At 54.7% G+C, this 22976-nt stretch overlaps 1 protein-coding gene across 1 annotated transcript in view; it reads left to right on the top strand.

Moving 5' to 3' along the window:
* Nucleotides 1-22976, top strand: part of GNG7 (G protein subunit gamma 7) — a 113741-nt gene that overhangs the window by 10344 nt on the left and 80421 nt on the right. Inside the window, exon 2 of the mRNA XM_039248014.1 lies at nt 17994-18051. The gene's annotated coding sequence lies outside the window, so the exon portion shown is untranslated. The remainder of the gene's footprint in view (nt 1-17993; nt 18052-22976) is intronic.

Raw genomic sequence — 22976 nt, 5'->3', positions numbered from 1 at the left:
TTTCAGTGCGGGGTGGGGGCCAGGGGGTGGCATTGCGGGGCCCATCGCCTGTTGTTAAACCTATCGATTGTTTGTGCTTCCGAAGCCTGGCCGGACTTTTGCCCATTTGCCGCTTCTTTCACAGCTCAGCCCTGGGGGTTCTGGGAGGAGTGGAGTGCCTCTGGCTGATCCTGTTCGTTCATTCGCTTGCTCGGGGGCTCCCACCTCCATCCTAGTTCCGCGCCAGGCTGCCCTGGGCGGGCACAGTTGATTTTTCTCCCTCCCACCCCTGGGGTCTCTCGCTCCTGTCTCCTTGGCCTGGAATGCCCTCTGCGCTGGGTCCTCCGCCCGCTCACTGCCAGCCCGCCCCTCCCGGGGCCACGTCTTCACCTCGCCCTGCTCTCCACCCGCCCCTGTGTCCTCTGTTCTCCCACCACCAGTGCCCTGGGCCTCCCGGACCCCTGGCCCCTCTGTCTGTAGTCGCCAGAGGGCCTGGCCCAGTTTTCTTTAGACCGAGCTTTAGCTTTTGTTGGTGTGTCTGTCTCGCCCGCTCCCTCCCCCTCCTCCTGCTCCAAGTCAAGGTGACTTGCTGGCCACTCTTGTCTTTCATTTAACATCCTGTGTGGTGGTTTCCACCCAACTCCCTGAGGTGCCCTTCTGAGGGTCTATCTTCAGATGAGTCAACTGACATTCAGAATGGGGATGCCGAGCCAGGAAGGACCCCGCCCCTGGGTTCCCCCACCTCATAGCTCTTCCTTGAGAAAGTTCTGACTATTTTGCCTGCATTCTGCACAGGATTTGTACATCTCAGGGTTGGGCCAGCCACACTCCTTTCAGCCATGGGATTGAGTATGTGATGAAGCCAGCTCAGCGGTACCTGTTTCCTAGTATGAAAAATTTTTGGTGTCAGGGCACCTGGGTGGCTCAGTCGGTTAAGCAACAAACTCAGGTCTTGATCTCAGGGTCGTGAGTTCAAGCCCCGCTTTGGGGTCTACACTGGATGTGGGCCTGCTCAAGATTCTCTCTCCCTCTGCCCTCTCCCCTGCTTGTGTTCAGCACCTCCTCTCCCCCTCTCTCTCTAAAAAAAAAGTTACCTTGGAGTTTCCATCTGACCAAGCAATTCCACTCCTGGGTATCCACCCAAAAGAAATGAGAACATACGTCCACACTAAAACCTGCACACACATGTTCACAGTAGTGAGGGTCACAACAGCTGAAAAGTGGGAACAACTTCATGTCCATCCATGGATGAATGGATACACAGAGTGTCCACCGTGCACGCGCATGTCCCTCCGCCGCGAGCAGGAGCGAGGCGCCCACACCTGCTGCCCCATGGAAGGACCCTGAACCCACGGTGCTCAGGGAGGGAACCAGACATGAGAGGCCACGTGGGGTGTGAGTCCCCGTGCGTGAAACATCCAGAACAGGCTCATCCACGGACGGGAAGGGGGCTCGTGGGGGCTGGGGGTGGGAGAGTGACTGCTAAGAGGGATGGGGTTTCTTTTTGGGGAGATGGAATGTTCTGGAACTAGATAGAGGTGATGGTTGCACAACTCTGTATATATATACTAGATGCCGTTGGAATGTACACCTGGGTTACAATTGTAAATTTTATATGATGCATATTTTACCAACCGCCCCTCCCTCCAAAATATCTCTTGGTCTAAGTGGTCATATTTCAGAGCATGTGACCATTGACTGGCCTTGGGGGAGGGCCCTGTTTCCCTCCCGAGAGCCTTCCCCTCCCCTGCCTTAGGTCAAGCCCGGTGGGGCTGTGATCAGTCATGTTCTCATTTTAAGTCACGTCCTTGTGAGTCCGGCACAAGGGCGTGAATTCCTCTGTGTCTGGGTCTGCTGAGCAGTCACACCATTGACTTAGGTCTCGCCAGCCCTGGGCCGTGACCGGCCATAGGAGGGCAGGAAGGTGCTCCTGGGTCTCTGGGAGAAAGCAATGAATAAGGTTAAGATGTGGCACTGCTGAAAATTCTGTCCTCTGAGGAAGAGGGACCCAGGGAGTAAAATACGTAGGAGGTGAAATGTTGGGAATTATGGAACTTTCTGGAACCTTCTGGAATGTGGAGGGCATTGTGGCATGGTGAGGCTTCGGATTGGAATTCCTGCTCACCCCAGATGACTTTCTCCCTGTGTGATTAGACCTTCTTTGTTTCTGTTTCCTCATGGGCAAAAAGGAATAGGAATCACCACCTAGGATCATTCTAGGTGATGGGATGGTGTGGGAGGTGGTGACCTGCTTGTGGTGGTCGCTGCTCTGTTTGTGCTGTTGTTCCATCGTGGGATAACATTAGGCTCACATCTGTGCTAGTGTGGTTGTTCCCCAGCCACCACCATAGGCACGGACCCAACCAAGGGTGAAATTAGCCCCTTTCCTGTCGACAGGGGGCAAGATCGCCTCTATTTGTTTGTAAAGGGATCAAAGCGAAAGAATGCGTTTGGGTTGAGGCTGTTCTGTGACATCCAGTTGATGGAGTGACACTTGGGTCTCACTGCTGGGCCTAGACTGCTCAGGAGAAGCACCGTGGAGTCTGGTCTCCGGGTGATGCTCCTGGCCAGCCTCCCTAAGGAAACTCTCCATAGCATATATGGAAATGTAATTAAGCTGCCATTTTTCCCTCTGTGGTGATGACACAGATTTGGCTCTGTAATAAAGGTGAAGGAGTCCCTTTAGATCTGACGACCAGACAGCAGGGTCCCCCCTTACCCCTGGCCCCGCCCTTCTGACATCGGATCTGGTCACTCTCTTTGGGGGCGGAGCAGCCATCCCTGGCCCTACCCCTTCGATGCCAGGAGCTCCCCCATTGCGACAACCACAGATGTCCCCAGACATTGCCTCATGTCCCCCAGGGGCAGAATTGTCCCACTTCTTCCATTGAGAACCATGTGCAAGGAATACATGGTTTTCGTGTTTGTCTTTTGTGCCCCCTGGGACCCTGGGGAACTGCTTTCCTTGCAGTTCTTTACGCATCAAGATCCACACAAGAACCGATTTAGGTCATGGCTGTCCTTCAGAACTGTCCTCATGAGAGGGGGCCCTGCAACCTGATATTTCTGGTCTCTAACCAGCCTAGTTTGGTAAATAACATTCTCTGCTTTTACCTCTGAGCAGCCTCCCTCCCCCTCGCCGGCCAGCATTTCCTGGTCTTTGCAGTTACGGGTTTTCATTGGATAACACTGAACTTGGCCATAGCACTCTCTCTTCCACACGTTCCCCAAACCCAGTGTCTCATAGAAGCCACACCCCCAGTTTCTATGACGTTTCAGGGGTTTAATTAGGCCCCTCTGGGGGTAGAGAGACCCTTTAGTCTCCACTGTGCGTCTGTCCCTGAGAACGTGATGTGTTTTGGTTCATTTACGAACACATCCGACTGTTAGGCTGGTTGGCACGGTTGGAAATATGTTTGAAGAATATAAAGTAGTTTGCAGCCCCATAGCATTTCCCATGTGTTAAAACATTACCAATCCCAAGTGTGTAAAAATCTGGATTTTTATCTATTCTGGTCTCAGCCAGAGGGGGAGGCGTTGCAGCAGTTCCGTTTTAAGAAAAGTAGTACGATATATATATAATGTATAGTGTTATTTCCTGAATCAGTTTTTCTTTTTGATGATATACAACAGAACAGCTTTCGAACTCCGTAATGCAGAAAAACTGCCTGATGGAGTAGATGCCACTGAGCGCAGGAATCGGAGTTACGAACGTCAGCTAAGGAAATCTGTGTTTTCCTCACCACCCCCAGATCTCACATCAAAGCAGGTGTCCTCATTATCAGTCACCTGGGGAGAATGTGCACTTCCAGCAGCAAATCTAAGCAGTTGTGGGTGCCTTCAAGAGCGGGCTGTGCTGCTTTTGTCTACTATACAGATTTGTAGGTTTCAAATAAATTTCAGATTTTCATCTTCTGGGGGTAGATTTGGGGTTGGGAAACAGCCTGTATTTGTCTGTGGATGCTGCATAACAAATCCCTAGACGCTTAGTGGCTGGAAACAACATGTTTATTGTCTCCCAGCTTCTGGTGGTGGGAGGGGTGCGGACAGGGATCTGGATGGAGCGTAGCTGGGTCTTCTGCTCAGCGTTTCTCAGGCTGCAATCAAATTGCCAGCCTGGACTGTAGACGTAACTGGGAAAGGCTGTCCCTCCAAACCCCCTCACGTGGCTGCTGGCATGGTTAAGTTCTTCTTAAGTTGCCAGGAGGCCATGCTCAGTTTTTTGGCTGCTGGTTGGTGGGCATCTTGCTTCATCACAGCAGCAAAGGGGACAGTCTGCTAGCAAGATGGGAGTTACTTTGTCATGTCGGATAGTCATGGAAGTGACATCCCATCACCTCTACCACATTCTAGAGGCTAGGAGCAAGCACAGGTCCTGCCCACGCTCAGGGGCGGTCCTGACACACAGTGTGAGTACCAGGAGATGGGGGTCTCTAGGGGGCCATCTCAGAGGGCCTTCCACCCAGCCAGAGGTCACTCGGTGGGGAGTAAGGTCAATGGCCCCACAAGGATGGGTCGATTTGCGTTGAATGGGAGATATCATTGCCAAGTCCTGGGACTATATTTCTCAGGTATAAGATTTTTTCTCTCTCCAAAAGTGATTTCTGAGGATGCATCCAGAGATGTCACAAGATGGCATATTGCTTTGAAATAGTTTCCCAGCGTGGCTATTTGAAGGGAAGAATAAATGACTTCATTCTGTCTTGTTGGTTAATTACCCAACTTCCATCACCTTGCTTGGATCACAAGGTTTGTTAGTGGGGAATTAGAGACCAGGCTTTGCATTCTGGAGGAGGTGAGGATGGGATGAGAGAGAGGGAGCCATGCTTGTGGTATTTTTGGATCTGGAGTCTTTCATGTGTGGCTTGCATCAGGGCCCGCTGTTCACCAGGTGTGTGACCTTGGCAAGTCAGTTAACCTCTCTGAAATCTCATCTTATCATATCAGCACAATGGAGATGTTAATACCTTAGTTTATAAGGTGGTTTTAAGAATTAAGAACAACAAGGGGCGCCTGGGTGGCTCAGTCGGTTAAGCGTCCGACTTTCGCTTAGGTCATGGTCTCGCGGTTCGTGGGTTCGAGCCCCGCGTCGGGCTCTGTGCTGACTGCCAGCTCAGAGCCTGGAGCCTGTTTCAGAGTCTGTGTCTCCCTCTCTCTCTGACCCTCCCCTGTTCACGCTGTCTCTCTCTATCCTAGAAATAAAATTAAAAAAAAAAAAAAAGAATTAAGAACAACAAGTAGAAAGTGTGCTAAATGCACTGTGGTATCCTGGATGGCACCCTAGAACGGAAAAGAGCCATCAGTGGAAAAACTGGTGAAATCTGAATAAACTCTGGGGTTTGGTTAATAGTAACATGGCAGTGTTGATGTCTTGGTTGTGACAAATGCATCCTGGTTATGTGAGTTGTCAACAGTAAGAGAAGCTGGGTTAGTGATATACAGGAACTGCCTGTATTATCTTTACAACTCTCCAGCATATCTAAAAATATTCCAAAGTAAAAAGTTTATTGGAACCCCCCCCCAAATATGCTACTTTTCACCTTTAAAGTAGATGAGGAGTAATAATAATACCAGTGTTGATGAGGGTGTGGACAGAAGGATAGTATAAAATGGTGTAATCTTTCTCAACAATAACTTAGTAGGGTGTTTTTAGAAATCTTAAAAATATTCAATGCTCTCTGATTCCATAATGCCATCTCTAAGAGTGAATACTGAGAAAGTAATTACAGACAGGCATAAAGATGTTAACTTTAGCATTATTTATAAAGCAGAAATTGGGAACAGTCTAAATACTCGATAGTAAGGAAATTGGTACATTTATGGTATATTAACTCATATAATGTAATATATATATAATGTATATATATATTATATTATATATATATACATAATATATATAATGTAAATATATGGCAGCCTTTAGAAAATTGTTTTCAAAGAGTACTTAGAAAAATGCCAATGACAGAATGTTAAATAAAAATGGCAGAGGGAAAAATACCTATATATTTTCCTTTATAATTAAGAAGCTATTTATTGAGGCCAGTAAATACTAATTTACTATTTAGCTCAGAGCTAAAATCCTCAAGTTTGCTTTTCTAGAAAGCTTGTGGCCAACACCCAGTAAGTTATGTGTGGAGGTGTTCAGTATGGTGCCTGCTTTTTATGGGGGAACGCTAGGCTCCTCCTGTGAATGGGACAGCCTGTTCATTGACTGCATGTGACTGTACCACTGCCTTCTGGGAAGCAGATGCCTGGAGCTCAGCTCTACATGTAATCTATCTCCCTGGAACAGTCTTTAAAGCACAGGTTGGGCTGTGTAATTGAGTTGAAATTGATTCTCATGTTTCCTGTTGGGGAGTCTATAGCTGCTACTTTGTTTGATTTCATACCTTGGATGCCATCTCCTATCCCCAACTGTGACTGACTCATTCTGTCTTACATACTGGTCTGTATTGATGGTTGCATTTGTTTTTCCCTCTTAATTATGAGGCTTTCTCTCCTGTTTCCCCTTTCTCTGCCTCCCTTCTCTGGTGAAGTAATCTTTAACATATCACTTCTTCAGTGGTCGTTTCATTAAATTATATTTTCCATGCATCTGGGTTTCTCAACCTAGGCACTATTGACATTTTGGGCTAGGTAATTAATACAATCAAATCCCCAGTTAGTAGAATTAATTTTTGAATGATCAGTTATGCTCAAATTATATGTAAGGACATAAAACAAAGAATAAACCTCCTACTTCTCAATCCTACTCACCAGTGTAATTGTTAGCAGTTCTGGTGTTTTCTTCTAAAAAGTTTTTCCTTTGCACGTATAGGTACATGTACAAATGTATCTTTTCGAGAAAATGTAACTAAGATGGCTTGTGCTAGTTGATGTACTTGTCTGTAGTTCTTGGTACTTACCAATGTCTTGGATCTCCTGTAGTGTTTGTTAGCATGCATAGGTCGGGTGTATGATAAACTATTACTCCTTCCCTGTCTATCGAGGGCTCTCGTCTTTGGCACTGTGGATATTGGGACTGGGTCATTGTTTGTGGGCCATCCTGGGCACCGTAGGGATTGAGCAGCATCCCTGCCCGTACCCCTTCCATGCCAGGAGTACCTCTAACATCTCCAGACATTGAGTGTCTCCAGGGAGATCCACCAGGTCATACCAAATGTCTCCCTTTGTGAACTTTGGAGTTAAACCTCAGTTTGAATTCTTCCTTTCCTTTTACTGGCTTTGGGCAGTGTTTTATGTTTTGTTTAGCTTAAAACAAACAAACAAACAAACACAGTTTTTTTTCTTAACTGAGATAGAAAGGGAGTGGTTCCTGACCTTGCAGCCATATTGACATGAAGGTGAAGTGGCATCAAGATTCTCAGAGCCCCAGCTCAGACAGCAGCTGTGGTCACTGATACCGCTTTGGAGTGGTGTCCACTGATATCATTTCAAGGCCCTCCCTTGGCTGAGAGGCTGCTAACAGGCCAGAGACCTCTGTGCCCCTCTGCACCATTGAAGGGCTGGGCTCACACCCCCCAAGGGGTTCTACCACCTTCTAATTTGTGCCATTGCTCGCCTACCTGGGTCTGCTGGTTCATAGATTAAACCCTGTCCACATGCCTGGGAGCTTGACCATCCCAGCAGTTTCCCTAGCAAAATTACCATGGCTATATATTTATATTTATCTGATATTCACTTTTTTTTTATATCCTATTTTTTTTAATGTTTTATTTATTTCTAGGAGAGAGAGAGAGACAGCGTGAGCAGGGGAGGGTCAGAGAGAGGGAGACACAGAATTGGAAACAGGCTCCAGGCTCTGAGCTGGCTGTCAGCACAGAGCCCGACGCGGGGCTCGAATCCACGAACCGTGAGATCATGACCTAAGCGAAAGTCGGACGTTCAACCGACTAAGCCACCCAGGCGCCCCATGATATTCACTTTTTAGAACAAGCCCATTGAGTTTGGAAGACAAATCTTTTTTTAAAAAAATTTTAAAGTTAATTCATTTTTAAGAGACAGAGAGAGACAGTGTGAGTGGGGGAGGGGCAGAGAGAGAGGGAGACAAAGAATCTGAAGCAGGCTCCAGGCTCTGAGCTGTCAGCACAGAGCCTAACGTGGGCTTGAACTCATGAACTGCGAGATCATGACCTGAGCCAAAGTCGGACGCTTAACCGACTAAGTTATTCAGGCGCCCCCAAATCGAGCCCTTAATAGCAAAGTATAAGGCAATCGTGAACATCCTGTGGTGTGTTACAGCAATGCGCCTAGTTTGCAGTTTGCAAACCTGTCCTTAAAGTTATCTGACATAGTTTCGAATTTATAGAAAAGTTGCAAAGACAGTACACAGAGTTCCCATGTGGCCCACACCCAGTGTCCCTTGGTATTAGCATCTTATGTTAGTTAGTGTGGTGTGTTTGTCACAATTATTGAAACAGTATTAATACGTTAGGATCAACTAAAGTCCATACTTCATCTAGATTTTCTTACTGTTTCCCATTTCCTGGAAAATGTCTCTTTTCTGCCCCAGAACCCCAACCAGGACCCCGCATGACGTTAGTTGTCACGTCTCCTTAAGGCTCCTCTAGGCTGAGATGGTTTCTCCTACTTTCTGTGTCTTTTGTGCCTGGGCCAGTCGTGCAGAGACAGGTCGGGAGTCTTGCAGAACATCCCTGATCTGGGTTTATCCGGCGTTTTCCCCCAGTCAGACGAGGGTTGCGGTTTTGGGATGAGAACACAGGGGCACATGCTGTCCACAGGGCTTACCGCTCTTGGTGTTGACCTTGACCCCCTGGCTGGGCCAGAACCCAGTGAGCCAGAACCCAGTGGTTTTAAACTTTGAACTGTTCCCAACATTAAAAAATTAGGAGATTTTACAATAAAAGATCTCCCAGCTCCTCAGAATACTTGGAAGAGCTGATGACATCAGGCCACTTCCCTTGTAGTGACAGAGCTGGGCTGGGAAAGGTGCCCCTGTCCAGCGAGCCAGGTGTCATCTCTCCAGGACCCCCATTGTCACCGCCAGCTTGCCCTGGGGCCCACTTCCCTCGTGTGACCCCAGAACGGGCCACTAGAGTGTGGCACACTCCCCCCTCCCGTACTGTGGCCCTCCACCCTCGTGGAGGAATGTCCCCGTGCCCTGCTCGTTCCCACACACAGTTCCCCAGGGGTGGCCGTGAGTCAGAAAAGCATGTTGGAATGCAGGGGAGTGAAGGTTACCTTGGAGCATGTTGTGGTTCGTCTGAGGGACATGGCTGGCCACTCCTGGCCATGTGGGCTCAGAGCCACCGGCGTCTGGGGCAGATGGAGGGGTGGCCTCGGGTCTCCTCGCTCCCGAGTCGTCATTGTTGACCACACCTGCATCGGGGGCTCTGGCCTCCAGCACCGGGAGAAGTCCCTGTGGTGTTAAGCCACCCGGCCTGTGTCACTTGTTACAGCCGCCCCGGGAAGTGCGTAGCCAGCGAGGGCCGGATCCGGAAGTACGCCAGCTGCCGAAAACAAGGACCGACCAGACCGTGTGTTTGGAACTTGTCAGGCACAGACTGCCTCAAGACCTCAGGGTCGCTGCACTGGAGCTTTGGTTTTGTGGTGCCCCTGAGCCCCCGGTTCAGTCTCTGGAGGAGCGAGTCCAGTGTGAACATCCAGGAGCTCCTTTACAGAGCAGGCAGTTTCCATGTTTTCCATCGGCCAAAATCTGGTGACGACTGGAGTGGTCCCGACATTGGGACGGTGAAGCCAGGGGTCTGCTCAGCCCCCAGAGTGTCCAGGACACCCCCTCCTCCAGAGCGTGACCTGCCCCCGGTGCTGGGGGGAGAGAACATGAAGCGAGATGACCTTCAGATTCCAGAACATTCTGTGGGTGTGAGCACCGGGGCCCAGAGCTGTGCCGAGGCCCGGAGAGGACGAGCTGGGCACCAGTGCTCCCCACTCAGCACGTCTCAGCCTCTCCAGGCTGCAGGGCTGACGCGCAGAGTCAGGTGAACACCAGAGCTCGGAGCAGAAGCCTCCGCTCCGTCCCACGCGAGAGCAGGGTCGAGGTGACAGCGCAGCCCACACACTGGGGCCTCCAAAGCACACGGGCTGGCGCCCTGCCAGCTGCCACTCACTGACAGTCCCCGCACACCCACGATGACATGCGCTCCCGGGAAGGCAGATGGGGAGGGGCAGACCCCCTCGGGGCCGGGAGGAGAACACGGTGCGGGCCTCCTGGGCCAGAACCAGGCAGAACCAGGCCAGACTTGCTTCACTTCCGGGGAGGCTGACTGTCGTCTGATCCCTTCAGTAGTGTATTCCCTGGGCACTGAGACTGAGGGGCCTTGGGGTGGTGAGTAGGATCTCTCTCTGAGTTATCAGCAACCTTTCTGTTAAGGGCCAGAGGGTAAGCGTTTTCAGCTTTACAGGCCACAGGTCTTTGTTTCAGCTGCCTTTGGAAGTGCAGATGTGCCTTGGACGGTGTGTAAGTGAATGGGCACAGCTGTGCTTGAGGAAAACTGTTTACAAAGCAAGCGGTGGGCCAGCTCTGGTCTCCGGTCTCTGATAGATCAGCGCTGCCTCCTTCCCAATTCAGAGGCTTCTCCGTGTTAAAAGTGGTATTCGACACTCATGACTGTCCCCTTCTTCTCTAGCTTGGTGACCTCAGGCTGGTTTCATCTCCTCTCTGGGCCTCAGTTTCCCCATCTGTAGAGCAAGGATAATTATTCTCCTTATGGGTTGTATGTAGATTCCTAGGTATTGTAGGATAGTAGTTCTCATCTGGGGTGATTCTGCCCCACAGCGGGCACTGGGCGGTGTCTGGGGACATCTGTGGTTGTCATGACTGGGGATGTTCCTGGCACGGAGGGGGTGGAGCCAGGGATGCTGCTCAGCCCCCACAGTGCCTGAGACGCCCCCACAGAGTGAAGCGGCTCTGAATGTCTGTGGGGCGGAGGGGGAGAGACCCTGGTGTAGAACAAAGTATCTAATAGGGTAATTTGCAAAGACCAGGATGCTGTATTAGTTGTTAGTTGTCTGTCTTTGGCCCACAGCTTTCCTCTTATTTTCCAGAATTCTCCATCCATAAAACCTTTGCCCTCCTCCAGGCCCAGGCACTGGCTGCATACTCGGCAGGCATTGCTTGAGCGCTGCCGGGTGCCACAACCTCCTGAGTGAATGCACCCCTTCGCCTGTCACCGTCACTGGGTCTTGATCTGCTGAGAGAGGCTTGCTCCAGCAGGACCCGGGGCCGCTCAGTCACCTTCTTCCCCCGCCCCCCTTCCTGTCAGAAGATCAAACTTCCCCTGTCAATTAGCATATCCTGTTTTTAGCGTCTTTCCCTTCTAGGTTTTATATAATCATGTCATTATTAGACGCTGTCACGGGGACCCAGTGCCCCCCCAGTCACACTTTGAAGCGTTCCCTAGCATCAGCGGCTAATTGCCTGTCGTCACTCTTCTTTTCTCTTGTTCAGTCAACTTTCACTTTAGAATAGTTTTAGATCCCCAGAGGAAGTGGGAAGGCAGTACAGCGTCCCCACGCAGCCCACAGCCGGGGCGCCTGTGGCCAACCCCTTCCATCAGCTCGGTGCACCCGCCACAGTTAACAGACCAATATTCCTGTGTCATTATTAATCACACGCCATACTTTGGACTTCTCTGCTTTCCTCCTAATTCTCATTTTCTGCCCCAGAACTTCATCCAGGACCCCCATGTGACATTCACAGACTTCTCAGACTTCCCGAGTGCAGAAACGCCGTCCCGCTTGGGGGTGGGGGGCCATCGGGGGCATTACCGGAGGTGAATTCACTTACCAGACCAAGAGGTTCAAGGTGCCCTTCACAGCCAAGGTTTGCTAGTCAGCTGAAGATGAGGTATCTACCAGCAAGTCGGGTGATGGATTTTTTTCAAGGTGACCTTCCGGGCATCAGCAGAAGTGACCCCTCTGTGGTCATGAGTGTTTTGTGTTGCAGGATGGTCAGAGGTCATTTTGCTGGGTGACGGTCAGGGCCAGCGTGGAGCTGTTCCATGTGACCCAGGGTCTAGCTTCAGGATGAGAGGGGCATGCTGCCTCTGCAGTGGTGCTTGGGTATGAGAATTTGTGGCTACATACAGTGCCATGTTTAAAAAATATTTTAAGTTTATTATTTTTGTTTTTCTTTAAGATTAAAAAAATTTTTTTTTACATTTATTTATTTTTGAGAGACGAAGACAGAGTGTGAGCGGGGGAGGGGCAGAGAGAGAAGGAGACACAGAATCCGAAACAGGCTCTAGGCTTTGAGCTGTCAGCACAGAGCCCGATGCTTGAACCCAGGAACCACGAGATCATGACCTGAGCCAAAGTCAGACGCTCAAATGACTGAGCCACTCAGGTGCCCAATGTTTGTTTATTTTTGAAAGAGAGAGAGAGTACGAGCAGGGGAGGGGCAGAGAGAGAGGGAGACACAAGATCCAAAGCAGGCTCCAGGCTCCGAGCTGTCAGCACAGAGCCCGACACGGGGCTTGAACCCACAAACTGTGAGATCATGACCTGAGCCAAAATCAAGAGGCAGATGCTTAACTGACTGAGCCCCCCAGGCGCCCCTAAAGCGGTTCTAAACTACTAAACTATGAACAGTGTCAGGCGCTGATATAAGCAGCTTGTATATGTTCAGCTATTTAATCTGGAAAACACTCACGGGATAAGTTCTCCCATCATCTCTGTGCTACAGATTCGGAAACAGGCACAGAAGCATCCATGAGCCACAAAGCCGGGACAGTGTTCGGCAGTGCTGTGTCTCAGACGTAAGACTATTTGTCCCCACCCAGCTCCTTTCCATGGGACTCGGTGTAACTATTTAAATTTTGAGTGGAAAAAGAAATCTGTTTTTACACATTCTGTTTTCTTTTTTTTTTCCCTCTGAAATTGGTCCTCTCCTAAATTAGTTGCCTGTCCCTCCATGTTATAGTTCCAGGCGGTGGGGGTTTGATGACCGCAGCCCTGCACAGGGAGCGGCCTGCCCCCCAGGACACGGGGCAATGTCTGGGGACGTCTGTGATCCTCACAACTGGGGGGCTCCTGGCATCGAGGGGTGGGGGCCAGGGACGCCCCACAGAGAACCACCCAGCCCAGTGTCTGCAGTGCCGGGGAGGGGGGGAAGACCCTGTGATGCTTGTTTGGGAAACAGTTGAGTCAGATCCCTGCCTGCATGTGACAGAAGAAACGGTGGCAGTCCTGGTCAGAAGGTGTGGAGCAGGTAGCCCCCCCAGTCTGGGTTATGTGGAGGAGGGTGGGGAGCACCTCCAGAGTCACCATGGATCTGAGGCGCAAGGGCACCAGCACTCCAGCCGCCTTCTTGTGCTTGGCTCCCAGAGACCTTTAACCCTGGGGTCAAGCGAATGGTGCCCCCGTGTCCTGTCTGATCAGGGGTGTGATGGTGCCTGACCTGGGCTAGTCCTGGCAGAGCCCGCCATCAGCCGGGTCACCTCCTGTCCCCAGCCTCTGTCCCCCACCTTCCCCTAGGCTCCTCCTCCCCCCCTTCATTTGCAATCAGAGCCTCGTCAGGGTGACATATTTAGATGGTTGCTGTGGTGACAGGGAAGGCTGGGGTGATGGCAGCAGCGAGTGCATGAAGGACAGCGGCTGGGCCTGGGCCGCGTGGCTATATGGAGCCTCCCTGGAGGCCTGTGCTCCTGCTGCACCCGGGGGTGGGGGGCAGGGGGCGTCAGTGTGGGGAGGTAGGGGCTCCGATGTCCCTGTCCCAGCTGCTCAGTTCCTGGAGACGTGAACTGTGGCCCAGGCAAGGGGAGATCTGCCTGTTACTGAATGCTGGGTCCCCCCTGGGGTGGTGGGGGTGCCTGGGGACACTTGTGGTCATCGCGACTGGGGTGTCCTTGGCATCGTGTGGGCGGGGTTGAGGGGTGCCGCCCAGCATGGCCCCCACGGAGAGTCATCGCTGGGGGTGGAGGGAGAGACACAGGGAAGAAGATAAGGCAGGGGCTTCCTTCAGTTTCAGAAAGGGGGTGCTGGCGTTTACGTTGTGCGAAATTCCAAAGCCTTCGTTTTCTCACCCTGCTGTTCTGTTCTCCGGGGTCCCGTTGGGCTCTCATGTCTCCCCAGACTATCAGGTCGATAGATGTTGGGAAGCAAGAATATGATGAATCCAGTGCTGCTCAGTGCTCTCCATTAGCACAGGTGATGGCCAGCTACAGGTCTAGGTGGGGACGTGGGTGAGTCAGTGCTGCCGGCAGGAGGGCTGGCTCCCCACGGCTGTCACAGTAAACCGCTGCACCCTGTGGGGACCTCGGACAGGAAAGGGGTGGGGTATCCCCACCACGGCTACAATACGCTTTCCGTTGGCAGAAAGATTTGGCAGTGATCTGAGGGGGCTGGTTTGCGACTGACTGTATTGGGGCTCTCATCTGATCGGCTCACAGGGCTGCTGTGGTCCCTGGGCCGGGGGTGGGGGTGGGGGCGCGGCGGGGCTCTGGTATAGGTTTATCCCGGCCTGAGCGGTCTATTGTATTGTTACAATACTTGCAGAGACTTCGGGGCGGGGGTCGGGGAGTAGGCAATGCATTTGGCCAAGATTGACCCAGCTCCTCTCTGGGTCTGGTTCATAACAGCTAGTTGAAGCAATCACTGGTGAAATGGGAGCGCTCAGTGATCATCTGGTCTAAGATGGGCTCCCTCTCCCCTCCCCCCTGCCTCCTTTCTAAAATCAGAATTCTCCTAATTTGACTCTTCAAGATCTTCTCTTAATAGACTGCTTTTCAGAGTAGTGTTAGGTTATGGAAAAATGGAGAGAACAGAGCTCCCACATACCCCCCTGCCCCCCACATGTCCCCTGCTGTCACCATCTTGCTTCAGCGGGGCACATTGGTTGCAGTCGATGAGCCAATATTGATATGTGACCGTTAACCAAAGTCTTTGTTGACATTTAGTTCTGTCTTTGCCCCACCCCTCCCCTGGCCCAGGAGGTTGGTGACAGGGTCCTGCCAGAAAAGGGATTTGCCTCCCGGGAGGGCACAGGGCACTCAGAGGTGGCAGCAGCTCTGAGCTAGTGTGTCCGGTTGGGTGCAGACCTTCAAATAGAAGCTGACCTGTTGTCTCCCCTAACACCCTGTTTCATGGCCTTGTTTCTGGCAGTTTCAGATCTCCAGGTTTGGGAGCTCAGGGTCCCGCTGCCCGTGACCCAGTTCACCGTTTGGGGACACTGGGGTGCAGGTGCATCGAGCCCCTCCAGAATTACAAGGGCGACAGAACCCCCCCCCCACACACACACACCAGGAATTTAATGGCAGAAGACCCCGGAGTGCCCCCGGTTTGTGATCCGCATGTTTTGTCTTCCTTCATCACGTTGATAAATAACGCAGCTGCTGGCAACCGCTGAGAACGGGGCTCCCCGAGCCGCTGCGCCCGTCCCGTAGGCGCGCGGTGGGGTGCCCGCCCCTTACAGTTCACAGGCGAGGCTGGGGCTGGGACTCGCCCACGTCCAGCAGCTCTGCGGGGGCCGCGTGGCCTCCCCCGGGTCCTCCCAGCTCTACGGCAAAGGCTTTGCCGTAGCACCGGCCCGGGCACGGAGCCCCCGTGCTTACTGAGTGCGGGCCGGGTGCGCGCTCGGGCACCCGGGGCCTCTGCTCCGGCTAGCGGCGGGGGCGGGGGCGGACGTGACATCCACGTCCTGCAATTAGTGCAGTGGACGCACAACCCTCCAAATATCCTAAACGCCACTGCATTAGACACGCTGACTTTTGTGGGAGGTGCATCACGTCTCAACTTAAGGAAAAGAAAAAGGGAGCACATGTGAACAGGATGGGGGTCCCAGGTTGTAAGAACTGCGGCCCAGGACAAGCGTAGGGGAAAGTCCTTCCCACGAAGGTGCCCCAGTGGGCGCCATCATGAACGGTGTCTCTTTCCAGGCGTGGTTTATGTCCCCCTCGGCGCGTGGCGCTTTCCGCCAGTGTTGCCTTGGTTGGTGCCCGAGGTGTGCCTCCCGCGCGGGGGTCCGTGTGGGGTCGGCGTGGGGTCGGCGGGCCCCGGAGGCCCAGGGTCCCACCTCAGCATCCGCTGCTCGTCCTTCAGCGTGGCCCGTGGTTCCCCCTGACCGGGAAAGCGAAAGCCCAGCATTTTTGCCCGGATGAAGGTCACGGGGACAGCAGGGCGCCAGCCAGTGCCGCTCACAGCCTGTCTCATGGGCCCGCGTTCAAGCTGGCCTGGGCGCCTGCGGTGGTCGCCTCAACACTCAAGTTCAGGTCCCGGGGCTGGAGGGCAGCCAGCGGCTGGTGTTAAAGGGCTAGGGACGGGGAGACTTGCGGTTGGCACGTGTGAAGGCAGAGGTGAGAAACCATCTTTAGAGAGAAGGAGTCGTGACACCACGTCCACAGCAGCAGCCTGGAGGCCTGAACACCTGCGTGTCCCTCAGGAGCGAAGGGGGGAGGGGTCCACGCGCCGTATCCGTCCATGCGCGCGCACGTCCCTCAGATGCATCCACCGCGCACGCGCACGCGCACGTCCCTCGGCCGCGAGCACGAGCGAGGCGCCCACACCCGCCGCCCCGCGGACGGGCCCCGAACACACGACGCCCAGGGAGGGAACCGGACACGGGAGGCCACGCGGGGTGTGAGTCCACGTGTGTGAAACGTCCAGAACAGGCTCGTCCACGGACGGAAGGGGGCTCGTGGGGGCCGGGGGGAGGGGAGGGGGTCTCTCCTGCTGGAGATGAGGCTTCCTTTAGGGATGATGAAAAAGTCCTAAAATTCGTTGCGGTATGGTTGCACAAGTCTGAAAATAGTAAATAGCACCGAACTGTGTGCTCCATGTGGCCTGAGGGCTCCGTCGCAGTGAGAGGGCCTTAGAAAACAATGCCTCGCGACCGGTCAGTTTCCCGGTTTGGACAACGGCCCCGGGTTGTGTAGGCAGCCAGCACGGCTGGAGCTGGGTGCGGGCTGCCCGGGCCCCTCTGCAGTTTTGCAATTTCTCGTGAGTCTTTACTTGATTTGGAAATAAAAACTTGAACGATCATATGCATGGACGGCTCCTGCAAGGCTGAAGTGAGTCCTCTAGGGCGGGGTGGGGGGTGGGGGGGCTTGCTTCTCACCTCCCCCGCCCCCATCGGCCTCTGCGGAGAGCTGGGCTCCAGCAGCTCCCCAGCGGCGTCTGCGTCATTACTGAGGCAGCAGCGCCACCTGCAGGTGATGGTGGGGACTGCAGTTCTCTATCCTGGCCCCAGATTGACAACACAACGGCCCGAACTCTGGGGAAAGCGAGGAAAGGGAGCTGGCATCTAAATCTTTTAATTGAGTTATTTTTAAATAACCTTTCAATTTTAAAATAGTTTTAGATTTTCAGGAGAGTTGCAAATGGGATCAAGTCGTGGGGAGCATGGAGCCTGCTAGGGATTTTCTCTCTCTCTCTCTGTCTCTCTCTCTCCCTCTGTCCCTCTTTTCACTCTCTCTAAAATAAAAATGAAAAAAAAAAAATTAAAAAAGAGCATTCCAGTCTGCTCTTCATCCAGCCTCCCCTGCGGCCGAGCCTTCCAGAACCACAGTGCATTTGTGACAACTGTGCTGGTCCATGAACCCAGCCCCACTCTCTATTCAGATTTCACCAGTTTGCCCCTGAGGCCCATCCTGCCCTGGGACCCCATTCTGGATCCCACCTTGCATTTGGCCCTCATGTCCCCGCAGGCAGACCTGGGTGACTGGGTGGGTGCCCCAGGGCAGGGGGTTGACTCAGTTTGCACCGCTTCCCCACAGGGGACCCTGAGGGTCACGTGATGTAGGTGAACATCCTTATAAAGCATGAAAGGTCACGTAAGCATGCGATCCTTGCCTCAGTGTAGTTTGGGAGCATTTGGAGAATTTAGTAGGGACGACCCGGCAAACTTCTAATAGATCTTTCTGGCAAATTGGGTCACGTCCCACCTCTGCACCGGGAGCCACTGGGTCTGGCAGAACAGCTGAAAGGCAGGCCTTTATGATGTTGTGACCGTGAGCTCCAGACCCTTCTTTGCCGCCCCTGCCCAGCACGTGTTTCTGGCCAAATGGTGCTCCGCTTGAAGTGTTCCGCTTCTCTTGCAGGGAGTGGATGTCTGGTTCCTGAGCCGCGGCGCTGAGGACAGCTACGCCTCGTGCACAGGTCAGTGCTGTGATGTCTTCCTACTCTGCCGTCGAAGTTCAGGGGGGTGTTTGGTTGGTGGCTCTGGGCAGGGGTGACACAGGAGGGTGGCTTGCTGTGAGGCGGGTGCCTCCCGAAGGGCTTCACGGGGTGCGCAGGGTAGCCACTGGCAAGACCAGAGCCCAGTCACTGGACGTGACGGACTTTGTCTCAAATCTGGTGCCCGTCCTGGTGGCTGGAGGCACTGCGCGGCCTCAGGGACACTCTTGTTACCAAGGTAGCTGCAGAGACGAGGCTCAGATCCTGCTCTCTTGACTCCGTCCGTCCGTCTGGTCTCATTCCCAGAGGGTGTTGAGTGGCTTCGGCTGTGTAGGAGGAGGGTCGGCTGAAGGGGGGCCGGGAAGGGGGCGCTGGCCTGCAGTAGCCCCGCGTCTCCCCTCCGGCCGGTCCACGGAGGCCTCCCCGCCCTCCGGGGCTTTTCTCTGTCTTGTCACCTGTCATCTTTAGAATCCACCTCTGGTGTCCAGCAGAAATGCCGCTGGAACCTGGATTAGGGCTGTGTTCGATTTATCCATAAATCTGAGGGAGGTGGGATGTCTCGGTGATGTCGGACAGCCCAAGCCGTGTGCGCGCCGAGTCTGGAGGAAACAATGTCAGAGAAGGAAGCAGCCCCCGAAGACGCACATCCTTTGGGTCCTTCTCGGGGAAGTTTCTAGCAAAGGCCCATCTGCAGGGATAGGAAGGTGCTTGGTGGGCGCCAGGGGCTGGGGAGGGAATGGGGACTCCGGATGTGCGCCAGGAAAACCGCGTGGGCGCGATGGCACCACCTGGCGCCCCAGCTGTGGATGTGGGCTCCGCTCAGGAGAGAGGCCGTTCCGGAGGACAGAGACCTAGAGCTGAGATGGGAGCCCTGGGGCGGGGGTGACGCGTGGGCGCCCAGCGGGACGCACAGGGTTCCGTGTGAGGCCCGGCTCGGCGCGGGCACATGCTGGCCTGTTAAAGAAGGGTTAATACTCACAAAGGAGCAGCCGACCTTCCTATAGGCCCTGCCCAGCGCCGGCTGGGCCAGCGTGCTGGGGTGCGTTCTCCCTGCACCTCAGGGAGTTACATCCACACGCAGGACTTCAGAGCCCTGGGATTTACTCTGGGCGTCTTTCCTCGACAGTAAACTGTGTTTCCACCACCTCTCCTGACGCTGGCTTAGCATCCGTATTCTAGGCAAACTGTCACACATCTCTTGTTTTCTTTGTTGAGAGACACAAAGTGCGAGTGGGAGGGGCAGAGAGGAGGGGAGAGAGAACCCCAGGCAGGGTCTGTGCTGTCAGCGCAGAGCCCCACGCGGGGCTCAAACACACCAACCGTGAGATCGTGACCTGAGCAGAAACCAAGAGTCGGATGCTTAACTGACTGAGCCCCCCAGGCGCCCCTGTACCACATTTCAAGTAATTTTATAACTTGATTTAATGGGTCTCGGGGTGGGCTTGGGGGGGGTTCATTTTCTTTTCCTGTTTTTCTTTTCTCTTTCTCTCTCTCCTTTTGATATTCTGGGATGAATTCTTGCACAAACTTTATACATCCTTGGCTGGTTGTCGTTTGCGGTGAATTCTCATGCATTCATTTGCCGCGCCTGTGAGAGAGAGAGGGAGAATCTGGTGCCCCCATCGCCTCTTCTGACAGCCCGGGCGCCCCCCAGGAATGCACCGTCTCCGGGGCTCCCTCCCACCCGCCAGAGCAGCCGGGCGGTGTCAGGGCGGCCCCGTCGGGGTCATTCGGGGCTTCGTGGCCCCTCAGCTGTGCGTGCTGTGCGCGCCTGGCTGCGCGCTTTCCTGACCTTCCCGGCGGGGCTTCTCTCTCATCGGCGTGTTTGAACTCTTCTTATACGTGTGTCAGGACTTCCTTTCTTTCTTCGTTTGGACCCCGTCCGGGTCCGTCCGTCACGAAGGCCGTGAATGTTTTTCTGAGCGCGCGGGGCCCTCTACCCGCCGGGGGTTTTCCTCTTTGGGAATGTGTTGTGTTTGGCGCGCCCCCAAATTTCAAGATGACAGAAAGCAATTAACCTGCATTTTGTTCAGATTGCATCGTTTATACTTAAATCTTTGATGCAGACACGCTGGTGAGTCTCCCCCTGCCCCGGGGGGGGGGGGGGTGCCGGGAGGCATCGCAGGGACGTGCGGTGATGCCCCCTGGGGGGGCGCGGTGCGCAGGTACGCCGTGGGCAGGGCCTGCGGGAGCACCTCGAGGGGGGTGTCGGGCTTTCCACACTCACTTGCGAATTTTTTTTTTAATTTTTAATAGTTTTTACTTATTTTTGAGACAGAGACAGAGCATGAGTGGGGGAGGGGCAGAGAGAGAGGGAGACAGATCTGAAACAGGCTCCAGGCTCTGAGCTGCCAGCACAGAACCTGATGCGGGGCTCGACCTCACGACCATGAGATCATGACCTGAGCCGAAGCTGGACACTTAACCGACTGAGCCCCCCAGGTGCCCACGTGCGAATTTCGTAGTCGCTCGTTGGACCCGCCCCGCAGGCGCACCGACACGCTAGACCCCGGCCAGGGTTAACCACCTGAGCAGCCGGGGTGTCGCTGAGCAGGGGTCCCGCCACCTGCCCTGGCTGCAGAACCCGCCCTCCAGCACATGTCAGAGCTCAAGGAGGACCAGGAGTTAGGGGTGTTTGCTCCTGGGGTGTGGGGCTGGGCTCCCGCCTCATCCTCCGCCAGGGTGTTGCAGTTCCCGCTGGTGGCCACAAGGGGGCGGAGAAGGTCCACGGGGTCCGCCTCCGCTGGGCCTCAGCCTGTGTGGGCGGAGGCGGCACAGGTGGGCGCGCCCTGTATTTCCAGTCCCCCCTCACCCCTGCTGGACCACTGTGAGCGCCCTGTCCCCGTTCTCCAGGACACTGCAGCCCCGACAGTCCCATGGTCACCCTCACCCCACCCCCATTCCCGTCGCAGATCCAGAGCCGCCTCGGACTGGGCCCCAGCCGGCCCCTTCCACTGGGTGTAGGAGGGAGGCGGGAAGCACTGGCCTGTGACCTTGGGGGCTCAGGGCACCGGCACACCTGCACCCCCAAATCCACCCTGGACCTGGGCACACCTTGGTGGCCAGAGCAGAGGCTGTAACACAGAAGCAAAGGCACAGGATTGGGGGTGGGGAGCCCGGCTGCTCGAGGACTGAGTCTGGCTTCTGGAACTTTCCCTCCTCCATTATCCCGAGCAGGGGCTAGTGGCTGTGGCCCCACACAGCTTTTCCTTTGGGACTCACCTAAATGGCACGAACCCTCAGAAGTCCCCCGGGCCCCCCTGGGTGTGGAATCTGGCCCACATCACACCTTCTAGCGTGGTCCCTGGGGCCCAGGGGTTTCTGAGCAGTGCCTGCGCCTGGCCCTGGAGAAACGGCAGTGACCACACAGTGAAACCCTTGGTTCCACAGAGCTGACATGCGAGCAGGAACCGGAGACCGTTGTGCCCCCCCCCCCCCCCCCCCCCCCCCGGCCCCAGCACTGCTGAGGTCAGGCGGGTGACTCTCTGGGCGCGTCCTGAGTGCTTATGGGGTCAAGCAGCATCTCTGGCCCCACCCCCCGATGCCAGGAGCGCCCTGTGTGATGACCACAGATGTCCCCAGACATGGCCCAGCGTCCCCTGGGGACAGGACAAGGACGCTGTCTTAATGGTCTTCCTCATACTGTGTCTTTAACAAGTTCCCAGCCACTGGTGGACCCTACCCCCATCCATGGAAGCTCTGGGGGCTGGGGTTGCAGCTGAGGCCTCCTGGGGAGGCCCTCCTATCCCCTGAGGGTGCTGGACTTTCGCCTTGGGAGTCACCCGGGCTCACCAGGCCACGGTGGCGGTGCCGCTAGATTTCCTTTGGGCGTGACATTGTCTTTGAGCTGCCGTTTCCAGCGTGGCGCGCATGAACCACAGGGCAGCTGCTGAGCACCCGAAATGGGACCACAGCAGGAAGGATGGATTAGGTTAAGTCTACGATTCTTTCACGGGGGTGGTCTTGTCCCCAGCGGCCACTGGGCCGTGTCGGGGACATCCCTGACTGTCATGCTGGGGGTGTAGCAGCAAGGGGGTGGGGGCCAGGGCCTCTGCTCAGCCCCCACAGAGTGGCTGGCCGCGATGTTCCCAGTGTGGAGGGGGGAAGGGGGGAGAGTGCCTGGACAAGGACACGCACTTCCCAGCCTTCTTGCTCACTGCACAGAGCACAGAGGAACTCCGTGACCTTCAGACAGCTGAGTGTGTTTTCCCGATTGCCCCTTGTCCTCCCGGGAGCTGGTGAGCTTTCCTGCCAAAAGCACTGCTGGAGCCTTTTATCTCTAGAGTGGTCCTCGAGCGGAGCTGACTGCAGCCCCCGAGCACCCGTAAGAGCACTGCCCCCCCCCACCCCCGTCCCCACCGATTCCCCGCCTCGAGTCCCTCCCAGGCATGTGGAAATGCACGTTATTATCAGTTCTTTCTGCGGACAAGCTGTTCTCCTGCAAGAACTGCCAAGACCCACAGTCAAAACCTTAAAATGTTCTGCTCAGGAAAGGTCGCGGGCTGCGCTTGCCTTCCCAGCAGAAAACACACACACGGCACATGCATAGTTGGAGAGCGCCATGCAGAAGCGGGCCCGGGGGTGGGGGGGAGTGCGCCGTGCAGAAGCGGGCCCGGGGCGGGGGGCTGCTGCAGCCCACAGTGCCTGAAACCCTCCCCCTGGGCCCGCAGCGCTGATCTGGCAGACATGGCATGGGGTGCTTCCCAAGGCAGCAACGGTGGCTCCCACATGAGCTCGAGCCCCAGGCTCTCACCCAGGGCTGCCCCAGGGGCCATGGGCCCACATCCTGGGAGGTCTCTGGCCGTCACGACCGACCAGAGAGCTCCTGGCATCGAGTGGCGGGTCTGAGGATACTGCTCTGCCCCCACAGTGCCCAGGACGCCCCCAGACCGTGACCTGCCCCAATG

Source organism: Hyaena hyaena, unplaced genomic scaffold, assembly GCF_003009895.1.
Source record: "Hyaena hyaena isolate Hyena2069 unplaced genomic scaffold, ASM300989v1 scaffold_302, whole genome shotgun sequence".
Classification (NCBI taxonomy): domain Eukaryota; kingdom Metazoa; phylum Chordata; class Mammalia; order Carnivora; family Hyaenidae; genus Hyaena; species Hyaena hyaena.
This window is presented reverse-complemented; position numbering and strand designations above follow the sequence as displayed.